Source organism: Protopterus annectens, chromosome 7.part0, assembly GCF_019279795.1.
Source record: "Protopterus annectens isolate FY-2018-M chromosome 7.part0, PAN1.0, whole genome shotgun sequence".
Lineage (NCBI taxonomy): Eukaryota > Metazoa > Chordata > Ceratodontiformes > Protopteridae > Protopterus > Protopterus annectens.
Genome location: NC_056739.1, coordinates 341,128,628 through 341,141,627, shown reverse-complemented (window position 1 = coordinate 341,141,627; position 13,000 = coordinate 341,128,628).

Sequence of the window (13,000 nt, the reverse complement as noted above, 5' to 3'; positions counted from 1 at the left end):
AAAGTGTGTTATTTTTCTTTTGGATATGGGGTAAATGTTTAATGAGCTTTTTACAAGAAAAAGTTTTTTCATTCATAGATTATTACTAGGCTAACTGTCCTCATTGACCATTTTTAAGCCTAGCCAATTACCCCCTATGAGAATCAAACCCTGCACCTTGTGTTTTTAAAGTAAGCACCTTAACCATTACACCACCCTCCCCAGTTTTTACCTAGTTTATTGACTACAGCTACCCAGTAGTATAGCAAGGGTGGTGTAAAGAGGATGTGATTGAGAGCTCTGCATTTTTTTTTTCTGTACTGGAATGCCTTTGAAGAAATGCTTTGGGCAGAGTGAATAATGGCTGCTCTCCATTTGTGAAGTCTCGTTGGAGACTATGGTTAAATAGTGATCAGAGAGGACCTAATAACTCATGTTTCACGCTGTTTAGAATGCAGTTTGGGATATTGTTGGAGCCCATTGATGCAGTGTTTCTGGCCTTAGAAAGGGCATAGTGGACGTGTTCCCTAATGATATTAGGTGTTTTTATATTTAATGCTATTTTGTAAAGAGTGGTTGGGGATAGAGGGGCAAAAGTAGAGCTGAATTTGTCTGCCAGGTTTCTTGTATCTTCTGGTTCTGTATAGGTGGCTCCATTAACAATGAGCTCTGTACACAAGTGTATACTGTATTTAAAATTGTGGGCATAGTTAAAGAATGCCTTGTGGTTGTCTTTGGCCTGGGTAGACTTTGTCCTCTGAGTCATTTGTATAGTTTGATGAGAGTGCTGAGTGACACTCCTCCTAATTTTTGCCATCTTTTCTTCCTTCTGTTATACACTGCCTTGAAGATTTTGATTCATCAGGGCAGCCTGTTTTTTGAGTAAGTTCTGTACTTATTCCTGGTGAGTACAGCTGCCTCTATGCAGCTATTAACATGCTTATACAGGATTTCTTTGAACAGTTCTGCTTAGGCAACAATGTTCTTAGGGTTTGCAAGGGGGTGGAAATTTTTCCAGGTTATTACTTAATAGTAGAAAGTTAGCCTTAACATAGCTCCTGAACATTTCAGGTTTAGCCCGGGTTCCAGGTTTATTATTACTTCAAAAGAAACCATTTGGTGGTCTGATCTAAGCACAGAGGGCACTACACTAATGAGTGTTAAGTACTTTTCCATATTATTGAGGGCCAAATTCAGTATGTTTGTGCCCCCTGGTTAGAGTACTGACAATCTGGTCTGGGAAATTTACATCTCTGTGTTTGCATATTTGGTGTCATATATAACTCCCACTTAGTAGTGGGATAACTAAAGACAGCAATGAATATGATAAGTGTTTCAGATAAGCTTAAATACATAATATGGTTTTCCTGGGTCATAGATGGGAAGCTATAACTGCCAAAGGAAGTGGTGTGGTCTTTTGTCTTTGGTGATTTAAACACTGAAGAGCTCAACTGCATCATTCTTTTTGACCAGTCTTGAAGTACATTTATTATTGATATAAATCAAGAACCCCTCACCTTTAGTCCCTGTCTGTGTAGTAGATAGTCTAAATGTGTGGAAGGCACTATAGCCTTTCATTGCCAGGATGCTCTCTGTGCCTTTATACTATGTATCAGAGACACAGACATCAGCATTCTCTAGGTTGACGAGAGCTTGTAGTGAGTGGAGCTTTGTGTTTAGTCTCCTAGTATTGAGCAATAATACATATATATTTCCATTGTTTGTATTTGCTATGTTGGAAGTATTTTTAGTTTGGCATTCCCTAAATAAAGGTAGTGTGGAGGAAGACAATGTTTTAGCTAATATCCAAAAGCCTAGAGAGGAGAGGTGCGGATTTTCTCTGGCAAAGCAATGTGTGGCATGTTGACCATCTCCTTTCATGCTGACAAATATTGCACCCCTTAGCATGACACCAGAAGCTAAGCCAATTATTAAATTCAGTCAGTTATCTTATTTTCATATTGTGGATTCTCAAATCACTGGTTATGCTCCTGCACTTCCTCTGGCTAAGCAATTCCTATTCTGCTTTTCTGTCGCCACTTACTATATTACTCTCCGCTCACAATCTGCTCATTGCAACACTACTCTTTATCGAATGAATAATGAAAAAAAATGCTATGACTTGAGATGTTGATTCAAATGTTTTAGTCTTTATTGCAACTTTGCATATATTTTGTCTTTTGTTACTAGCTTGTGATGTTGACTAAAACATTTAAGTCTTTAACTATATTGCAACTTTGTGTATATTTCATCTTTTTAGCTATCCTATATTGTACTATTGTCCTATGTTTTAACAGTCTGTAACCTACTTAATGCGTGCTGTTTTTTATTACTGATTTGTATTACTCTTTAACTATTGTAACTTCAATTGGAAGCTTTTCTCCCCGGGTCTCTGTTGAAAACAGGCTTCTTGCCCATCCAGGCACTACCCGGTTATCAAATGTAAATAAATAAAATAAATAAATAAATCACCCTTGGAGAAGGTAGAATGTAGCTCAATGCCAGGCTCATACAAGCCTGGGGCACACATTCCAAGAGCTCTATGTCACCTCCCTTCATATAGTCTGAGTGGTATGTCTCTTGTCATTTACATCCATTTTGGACTATAACTGAGTCATTTTAGTACTTATAGTCCAATGACCTAAGTACATGTGTAATATGATGGATGCTGGCTCCTGATAAACAACTGACCATGTTTTTCTTATTACTCAGCTGGGTGAGAGGGACATCTGTGTGTCTCACACTGGAGTCTCTGATGACCAGAATGTTGGATTGTAAGGTCGTTTGCCTTATAAGTTTAGAAGTACAGGCTCCATGAGATGAGGCTGCATGGTTTATATGGGCATTATTTTGAAAAACTGCATTTGGGGCCACTGAGGCCATTGGTTATGTGCGCTTCTTCTAGGAAGTCCTTGGGGTTTAGGAAGGTTACAAGTGCCTCAACATATGTGGGTCTAAGTTCAGAAGTACAGGCTCCATGAGATGAGGCTGCATGGTTTATATGGGCATTATTTTCAAAAACTGCATTTGGGGCCACTGAGGCCATTGGTTATGTGTGCTTCTTCTAGGAAGTCCTTGGGGTTTAGGAAGGTTACAAGTGCCTCAACATATGTGGGTCTATGTGTCTACTTTGTGCTGTGTGTGATGGGTGCAGTTTGTATATTACTCACAACATAATTGATATTAGGAGTGCCTTTATGTGAGAGCTTTGTCTCCAGTGACATTGTACAAATGCATCTTTTACATACCTCATACATTTGTTCAAGAATTAGCTGGATGTCAGTAAACATTAGGCAATTTCTACATTGTCTCAGGATGTCCACATCCACCAATCTGGTGATAGAGCTAGTGGGAAACTTCGTATCCATGGCAACAGGTCCTTTTTATTGATTAAATGGTTGCATTGAGAAGAGAGTAAAGTCAGGAGTGCCTGGTTTGCAGATCTGGGGGCAGTGTACTTGTCACTGCAAAAAATAGTTGCCTTTTGTTCATCTAGGTATTGGTGAAATTTCAAAGGTGCTTTTACAGGAAAAATGTTAAATCAAGGTATCAAAGCATTAGTACAGGGCTCTTCCAAACAACTGAAGGGAAACTCCTAAAATTGACCCTAACAATTTGTGGATGAAAAATTTAGGGAGATATTCTGAAAACGGGTTAGACAGTAGCCAATGAAATGGTATTTATTGAGTAGAAAGAATTATCTTTGTCAAGAATGAATACTGGAGATTCAGTTGATTTTCTGCTACCTGGTTACTACTAGCATCGGTCTCACCACAGTTTCACACTGCGTGGATACAGTGCCCCTTTGCTTCTTCTTATTAATCCCACAATAAGAAGCAGGCCACAGGCTCTCTTGTGATCACAGTCTTGTCCCAGGTGATATATGGGTCTGTAGGCTTGTTAGAGCCTTTTCATAGTAGATGACTTGAATAGGAAACAGAGCACTCCAAAAGCTCCCACACTTACTCAAACTGCACAATCAGAGACAGGCAGGAACTAATGTCCTCTGCTCTCTCACCAGGAACAGAACAGTAGCACAAATTTGAAACTGGCACCTATGAAGCAGTTGTCAGACATTCTGGTGATCAGCAGTTTCTAGAAAATAATGTATCTTTGATCCTACTCTCACCAGGAGTAAAACAGAAGCACTGATTCACAAGAGACACAGCTCTAATTAATTTCCTAGTTAAAATATGCAGTAGAAAGTAGAATTCATTTAAAACACAGTGATTAAAATACACCAACCACAATATACAAAATAGAGGAATATGTTATGTATAGTACTAACTTTTCAAAGATTATTCATTTAGCACTATTTGTCAGAAGAAAATACTACTTTAAACTATAAACTCTTAATTATTCCTTTATGTATATACTTTTTATGCATGTCTAATCATATGTAAAACTATGTAGTACAACATGTTTTCTTTCTTTTATCACTGCATATTTTATATATGGCTTTTTCCGTATGATATTATTCATATGTTAATTTACTCAGCTAGTAAGATCTGATCAGTTTTTGTAACATTAGAAAGATCTGATCAGAACATAAACTACTGTCCATGAAACAGTTGAATATATTCAGTGCTTGATGAATGTTGTGAGATTTAAAGTCACCATTTGCACTGTGAATTAGCCATTATAGTGGCAAAAGTTTGAACTGTGAGCAGGCAGACTTGGCTTAGAAGTAGAATGACACCTGCAATCTGAAACTCATTACATATATACACACCTGCAATCTGAAACTCATCACATATATACACAACTGCAATTTGAAACTCATTACATATATACACACCTACAATCTGAACCTCATTACATATATACACACCTGCAATCTGAAACTCATTACATATATACACACCTGCAATCTGAAACTCATTACATATATACACACCTGCAATCTGAAACTCATTACATATATACACACTTGCAATCTGAAACTCATTACATATATACATATTAAGAAATAAAAGGTACCAGCAGCAAAACACACTATGCCATTCATCACTGTAGTGAATCAGACAGGGTATGTGCATCGGGGTCATGGCGGAGTGGATTAGTGGTGCGTACTGAAAGTTGTTACCATGTACACTGTAAGTGCAAGTCTCACTGATATTTAAAGAATGACCAGTACAAAGCTGCCTGCCTGCCATTGCAGCCCATTTACCCAGCAGTATAATAACACTGTACGTACATGCACAGCCCACTCCATAGCTGGTTGTGTACTTTGAACTTCACATTAGTAGCGCTATGAGAAACCAGGAGTAGAGAGCAACAGGGGATACACAGCCTAGCAGTACTTATAGTGAACCCTTCACATCATTACAGATCACGCTGTGGCCTACAGAAAAACGTTTTTGATTCTTCTCTGTCTAGTTTGTGAAGGTTACATCATGCACCATCCCCTCCATGTTGTCCTTCTTTCCTCTTCCAGACATTAAATGCCATTTTGAATTTATTTAGTTCCATGATAATCGAGTCATACAAATGGTTCAGGAACCTCTTGCTTATATGTATCCTGAAGAGTTTTCCCCTTAAGTGTAACATTAGCCTCTACTTCCTTCGTTTTTTTCATGATATTCCCTACCACCCGACTGGCTGTGGTTTCTTTAGTCAGTTTTGTTGCCTTCTGTGATACTTAGCTAACAGTGAATGACCTCTTGAATATTGCAGGTGTAATATTAATTAAGATTATATCCAGTTCCATGGCAAAGATGGATAAAACCCTTGCTAGGGGAGATATGTTTCAATAATATTTTTGGTGCTTGTGGGACCTAGTTAGGGAAGATGGAAGTGAGTGGCCATTGCTACCCTGCCTATCGCAGGGAGTATACAATCACTCCAGTTCACCACAAGGGTAACATGTACCAGGAGTGCTATGCCTTCAGGGTGCTTACCATCAGTAAAGCTAGGTTATCCAGAATGAGAAGGCAATATTCATACTGAGGGACTGCAGTAACAGACTTGGGGAACTGCAAATGAAGTTGGGGTGATCTCAGTGAAGAGACTCTAGGCATACTAGACCCAGCATAATGACTAGCTCCGTACCTCATGTTTCTCAATAGGGCATAGAGGGGCTGGTCAAGATTTCTATATGGTGATGATTGGGTTGTATGGATTTACCCAGTCTGGGAATTCTCTACTCTCATGTCCTCTGAATGAATACTGGTAGAGAAGCCATGGGCGAGGTTGTGTGAAGGTACAAAAAAGGTGCATAAAATAAAAAGATTCACTAAGACTATGGCCAGCTATTTTACAATGTCATTTTTATCTCTTCTAGCCCTCCCTTTGCCTTATCTTTACTTCTTTATTTCATGTTGCATTGTCTAAGCTTAAATATTCCCATCACTATAGTTATTACTTAGGGAAAGGCTTGATATCGCTGTTACCTAGAGAAGACAGAAGCAAATACCTCAATGAAATCCTCCAGGTGTGCTCTGTTTTCTATTATAATACTCACAAGCTTTCTTATCTTCATTATTTTGACCTCTTTTTTCCCTTTCTCTTATGTTCTTATCCTAACCATTCTTTTTTATCTTGATCAGTTTTGACATCACTTTTTCCTGTCTCGTATATACCTATAAACCTTCAGGTATACTTTGTTCTCTATTTTAATTCTGCCATTCTTTCTTGAGTCAATTAGTTCTGACATTTCTTTTTTTTTCCCTTTCTTTTAGGTGCCTGAAAATTGTAGTTTCTGCTATTTAATCTGTTCCTCCAGCTCTAACACCGTTGCTCTCAAGACTTTCATTATTACTGTATTTCCAGATTTTCCTCATGTCTTCATATTTCCCATCCAGTTATAATTTATTTAGTTAATTTGCCAATACTGGAATTTTGACTGGAAAAACCCTTTTTTCAGCAGATATCCTGGGAGAAAAGTACCAAAGTTAAATTATAATGATCAGTATTAGAAAGCAATTACACTCTAGTCTACACAAAAAACATACTAGCAGAATGTTTATTTTATTTATTTGTTTGTTTGTTTATTTATTTATTAACAGAGTATTTGATCTTTTTCATCATTGTCCCTTTTCAGCCGTTACCCAGACTAGATGTGGAAAGGATAAACGTGACCTGTATGGCATGTAAGTGCATATAAGAGCAGCTAATCAGTTGTCAATGATTTTGTGAAATTAATGAAAAGTAGAATACCAAGGGAAAACTCATACAGACCCTGCGAGAATATACAAATTTCATATATACAGCAACCAGAAATCAGAGGAAAGCCCCAAACATTGGGACTATGAGCTGAAGATGTTAAGAATGATGTCCTGGCACTTCCCCTGTAGCATTGTACATAATATGTTACAATTCAAGTGATACATACAAATTAGGAGCAGAATAACATAAGTCCTTGAATGTCTTCCAATGCAATGCTGCTTTCCACTGATGCAGCTGCAGGGTTCAGTATGGAGACATATTTCCAGGGGAAGTGTTTTTTCAGAGAAATGGCCCATGGGCTGGGAAGAAAGGAAGCATGATATCACCTTTTTAGAAATTCTGCCTATACGGGTAGCTACTCTAGTCTGGAAGGACCATTTTGCTAAGAAGATGGTCATATTTAATTCAGACCAGTATACTAGCTACGGTAGAGTGAGAGGGGCAACTGTCCCTTGCACAAAGTGTTGGGGGAGCACAATCAGCTGAACCGAATCTCTCTTTAATGCAATGCCATCTTTTAAAAGGTGGCAATTCATTTGACATCAAACCTGAGTTCTGTAGTGCTCTGTGTATGGACTAAACTATAGAAAACTGCTTGCTACATTGTACAATGTAGCAAGCAGTTTCTACAGTTTAAAAAGATTATTTTTATGTTTTGTTAAAATAAGTACCATAGGGCTCCGTGCAGGCAGGGTATAAACTGCAGCTACTGTTTACTACAGTTTAAAAAGAAGGAGCCAGATTCAATAAAGTCTACACTAAATGTGCACTAAGTGTACATGATATGCATTCATGAATATCCCTACCACATTTTTTGCGCTTTCTAGTCACTCAGAACGACTACGCAATGTGTACATGAAGTCTACACTTTGTGGTAACCTTTATGAATCACCGTCAATGTTTAAAGCTGCAAGAAAATTAGTAGGAAAACTAAAATTAGGAGGAAGAAGATGCGAGTTATATTTGTGTTGTCTGTTCACTGAGAACTATGTACACTTAGTGTAAACTTTATTGAATCCCAGGGAAGATTCTTTTTTTTAAACTAGAACATGAGTCCACTAGTACTTCATGCAGGCACAGGGTATTAACTATAGCAACTGTCTGCTACATTTGTAGCAAATAGTTTGCTACCATTTTAAAGAGGATTTTTTTTAAATAAAAAATATATCTTGAAGGAGGCTTGGGACAGGGCACCAGAATGAGACCTGAATGTCTCTGGCAGGAGGAGGGCATCATGTCATGCAACTGGTCATCTGGTTGGTGTGTCAGTAGAAGGAACGGCCATTTTTTTTTTTGTTTTGTTTTGTTTATTTTTTTTGTTACACGGAAGTGCTTTTTTTCCCTTTTCTGCTCTTCACTTGCAGATGTGAGGGGGGTAGAGAGCTGATCCATAGTACTGGCCCAAGGCACTGGTTGAACCAGCTATGCTTCTGACTCAGGCAGTAATGACAGCTATTAATAAAAGGTCATTTAAGTCTAAGGGGGTCCATTCTATAATAAGACTGATAGTCCTGTTTACAAATTAATCAATGCACTTCAAGTCAACACATTCCAGACAAGGAGAGTGGCATAGCTGATGGCTTGTCTCTGTTCCAGTTTACCAGATTCCATCAGGTAGTTCCAGAGGCAGATATTTTGGGGACACTGATGATGACCAAAATTTGGATGACTGGTGCTGAATAGCCAGTGCCCTATTATCCAGGCTGTGGGCTTCAAGCTTACTCATCATCATTTTGGTGTTTTATGTTGTTCTGCACACAGTTGCCCTGCCACTACAGACACTGGTCCCTAGCAGTGCGGATTCAGTTTTTAGTTCAAAAGTGCTGGTTAAACAAGGCACCCAGTATATTACACACATGACTAGCAGCTTTGAGATGGTTAGCCTGTTCTTTAGGGATACCTGACATTTGAGATCACTGGTTAATTCTCAGGATGTCTAGAGTGAAGTGATGTTGGGGAGAGTTGCAGGACCCCGGGAAGCTGATTGGTCATCTACTGCCGAATCATGTCATCTTGGGCAGCTATTTCACTTCTGATAACATTCAGACATTCATATACTGAGCCACTTTTTTTCTTGTCAATACAGTGGGGCTTTTAGGGTGTCTGAGCTCCTCCAGTCTTTGCAATATGAGGATGTTTTTGTAGCTAAGGATTGCATTCTACTCTGGCCAAAGAAGTTGAAGATGGATCAGTCCAGTCAGGGGTAGCAAGTATGCCTAGGGAGATGGAACCACAATCTCACCTCTCCTGTCAACTTGGCTCCAGCTTTATGCATGTTATCCCCAAGGGACCCCCTTCTGGTCCAGTGTTTTGCCTAAAGTCAGGTCACTCAATACACCCCCTTTGCAGCCAGTGTTGTTCTACACAAAACCTTATGGCAATAGGGGATTACCTGAGGGTTATTCTTCACATTCCTTTCACATGGGGAGGACTTCAGAGCTTGCAGTGGAAAATCAGTCATTTGTAGCTTAAAAAAGGACAGGGGAATGGAGGTCTGACACCTCCCTGTTTTTCATCAGGATTTAACTGTTGCATTTTATTTTGCAGGAAGGGAAGTATTGTGGATTCTAGGTTATGCCTTTATACAGAGAACAACTTTGACAACAGCAGCATACCCCAAAAGCTTAACCTGTTCTTTGGATCAAGAAACATGGGTGCTTTTTTTTGTTGTTTCTTAGCCAGCTTTCCAGACTTTCATGGTTTCAGCCATGGGAGGTTTGGCATCATTTGTTAGAGCATTAGTCCTTGCTTCCTACCTTGATTATTCATCTGGGTGGCAACAACCTATCCAGAGTTACAAAGAAGCTATAGCTTGCAAGAATTCTAGCTGACCTCCATGCCTTATTCATGCTACACCCTAACAAGATTGTTTGCTGGTCATCAATAGTGCTAAGGTTTCTTTGGAGAGGTGTGTGAAAAACTTCTGCCATGGAACTCTTTAGTCACTTTATCAATAGCAAGATATTAAAGTCAGCAAAGGTAACTGACATCCACATCATCAATCATTTTAACCTAGCTAGATCAGATTGTGAATTTTATGTTAAGGATGGTTGCCATTTAAGTGATCTTACTTTTGATTAATTTAATCTCCAGTTATATTAGTCAATTGATCAGCTTAATAATACAGAATATAGAAGATCCTTTGACACTACTGTGAGGGATATGTCAGCACAAATAAAAGAAAGGCAGTCATGGGAGAGAGGTTGCTTTCATAGGGGGACAGTGGTCTTTGCATGCTGGTGGGCAGGCACATTGAGGCTCAACACCCCCTTCCTTTTGGTTTGCCCCATTCTTAGTTCAACAGTCTGTCAGAGTTTAGTCACAGGTCAAGAAGACAAAAGTGGCATGAAGCAAAAGTATTCTTACAGGGTTAAAGTATCAAACCCCTTTTTGATGGAGTAAGAGATTTGTCTGAGGGGACTGGATACACACCTGAACATTAAGTGGCTGGGCTGGAATGGGCTTCTGGACACCAATTAGATGCCTTGGTTAAGTAATATTATGGCTATGCATGACAATATGTTATTATGGATGTTGCAGTACGCTTATATTATTTAACAGTCAAGTTAATTGTTGAGTAAATGGTCTCAGAGGCAAAACTGGTGTGGCTATTGAATCAGTCTTTTGGTTAAAGGAAGCTTGCATGCAAGCTCATTGTCCACAAACAAGTCACACCCATGGGGTAGAGCTTAGTATGGGGTATAAATTCCCCAGTCCAAGACTTAAGAGCACTCGGGGGTTCAGCTGGCAGACCCCTCCCACCCACCCTAGGCATTAACATGGCATCCTTTTACACATTCATCCCTGTAAGTTGAGACAAAAACTAAAGGAGAGCAGATGCCTTGTGGCTCAACTCCCAAGTCCCTCCTTTCTTTTGATTTCATCCTTTCTTAGTTTCTTAGCTTCTCAGGGTTTAGTCACAGGTCAAGAAGAAAAGATGTGGGGAAAAAAGTGTGTATATGAGGTTAAAGTATCCATTCCCTTTTTGATAAAGTGTGAGATTTGTCTGAGGGTCTTGAGTATGCATCCAGACATTAAGTGGTTGGGCTGGAATATGCTTGTGAATGCCAAACAGCCGACATAGTTAAGTCAGGTTATGGTTATGAATGGCATTATGTTGTTATGAATGCTTCACTAACGTTATCACTTAACAGTCAAATGAATTGTGTTTAATACATTTGCTATCTGTTGTAATAAATGGTCACAAAGGCAAAATTGGTATAGTTATTGACTTGCTTATTCAGACAATATGTATTTAAAATGTAAAATATGACTTAACTGTGGAACCCTGAAGCATATAAAGGTATCTGCTGTATGGATTATTTTACAGCAAGCTGCATTTACGTCTCCACATCATGTTATCAGTATTACACAATCTAGAACAAAAATAAAAACGTCTTAAATACAAAATGTAAATTAGAATGTTTATACAAGTCTTTATCATTTTTACTTCTAGTTCCTAAACTATTTGTGTATGATTATTTAACATTCTAATTATTCTATTCACTTAAATTGAATTACAACCAGAACACTGTGGAACAAAAATCACATCAACTGATTTACAATTAAAATACCCTGATGGGCTAGAACTCTTCTCTGTTGCTGATGTTACAGAAATGAAGGACAATGTAAACTGAATCTTCAATAGCTGAAATACTTAACATTTGAAAGTGTGATGCCCTACAGTGTTAAATATTTTTTGCAAAGAGTGTACCTAAAGTATTTGTACTTTTATTCATAAACACGGGTTGTTCACTGACATGTTTTCATTTCTTAAAAAAAAAAAAAAAGGAAATAAAAAAGTCTTCTAACAGCTTCTAGTTTTCTTTCACACTACAGTAAATAGCTCCAGAATCAGAATGTGGTTCCTGAGAGGCAAACACTGATACATAATATTTCTACAATGGTACTTTCTGAGGCGGAAATGTCTATTTTATGTAAAAGTTTATCTTTTATCCCATAGCAAAGTTGCAATGTGGCGGATGTTATTTTTGATTTGAAGCTGCATGGAATATTATGTTGAAATTATAGCTTGGTGAGACTGTCTTTGATAAGGATGTTGCATTATTTCATGAACCTTGTACATTTGTTCCTGTTAATATTTCTGCATTAAAGTGTTCCTGAGAACTTGTGAGTCTGATATCTACAATGTGTTACAGAAAGGTAAAACGGGTCACAAGTTTGTTAATTTGTCACCAGAGGAGTGATGTGTTTTAGGCTCCCTCATGAATGAACGAAGTATTGTGATAAAATCTGCTGACAAGGGGGGCATAATGGTTGTCATGAACTGTAAATTTTATAATAGTTTGACTGCTATGTTGTCTGATAGTGAAACTTCTAAATGCATTTCTAAGGTTGAGTTATATGGCTTTATTAGTAGTGTTCATGTTTGCTTTATAATGCCGAGTTTGAAGAAGCTATTTCTGATGATTTGCATAGGTACTTAAAAGTTGCTTTACCTCTTATTCCAATACTTTAGGGTCTACCCAAGATTCACAAGAACATGAACCATCCTCTGTTTAAACCTATAGTTGTTTGGGGGGGGGGGGCTCACTAAACCTATGTCCATTTATGTAGAGAAAAAGTTGAGACCAATGTTGACACTTGTGTTTTTGTGTTAAAAGATACACAGCAATTTGTTTTTGATTTGTATGAGTTTTCTACGGATGATGTGTTTCCATCTAGTTACCTTTTGGTAACACTTGATATCATATCACTGTTCATAGTGATACCTAATCAGCAAGATATTCTAATGGTTAAGGATTTTATTGACGTGAGAAGTGATTTCTATGCTAGGCACATTGATAGTATTGTATTTCTCCTTGAGATGGTTTTGGAGAATAACATTTTCACA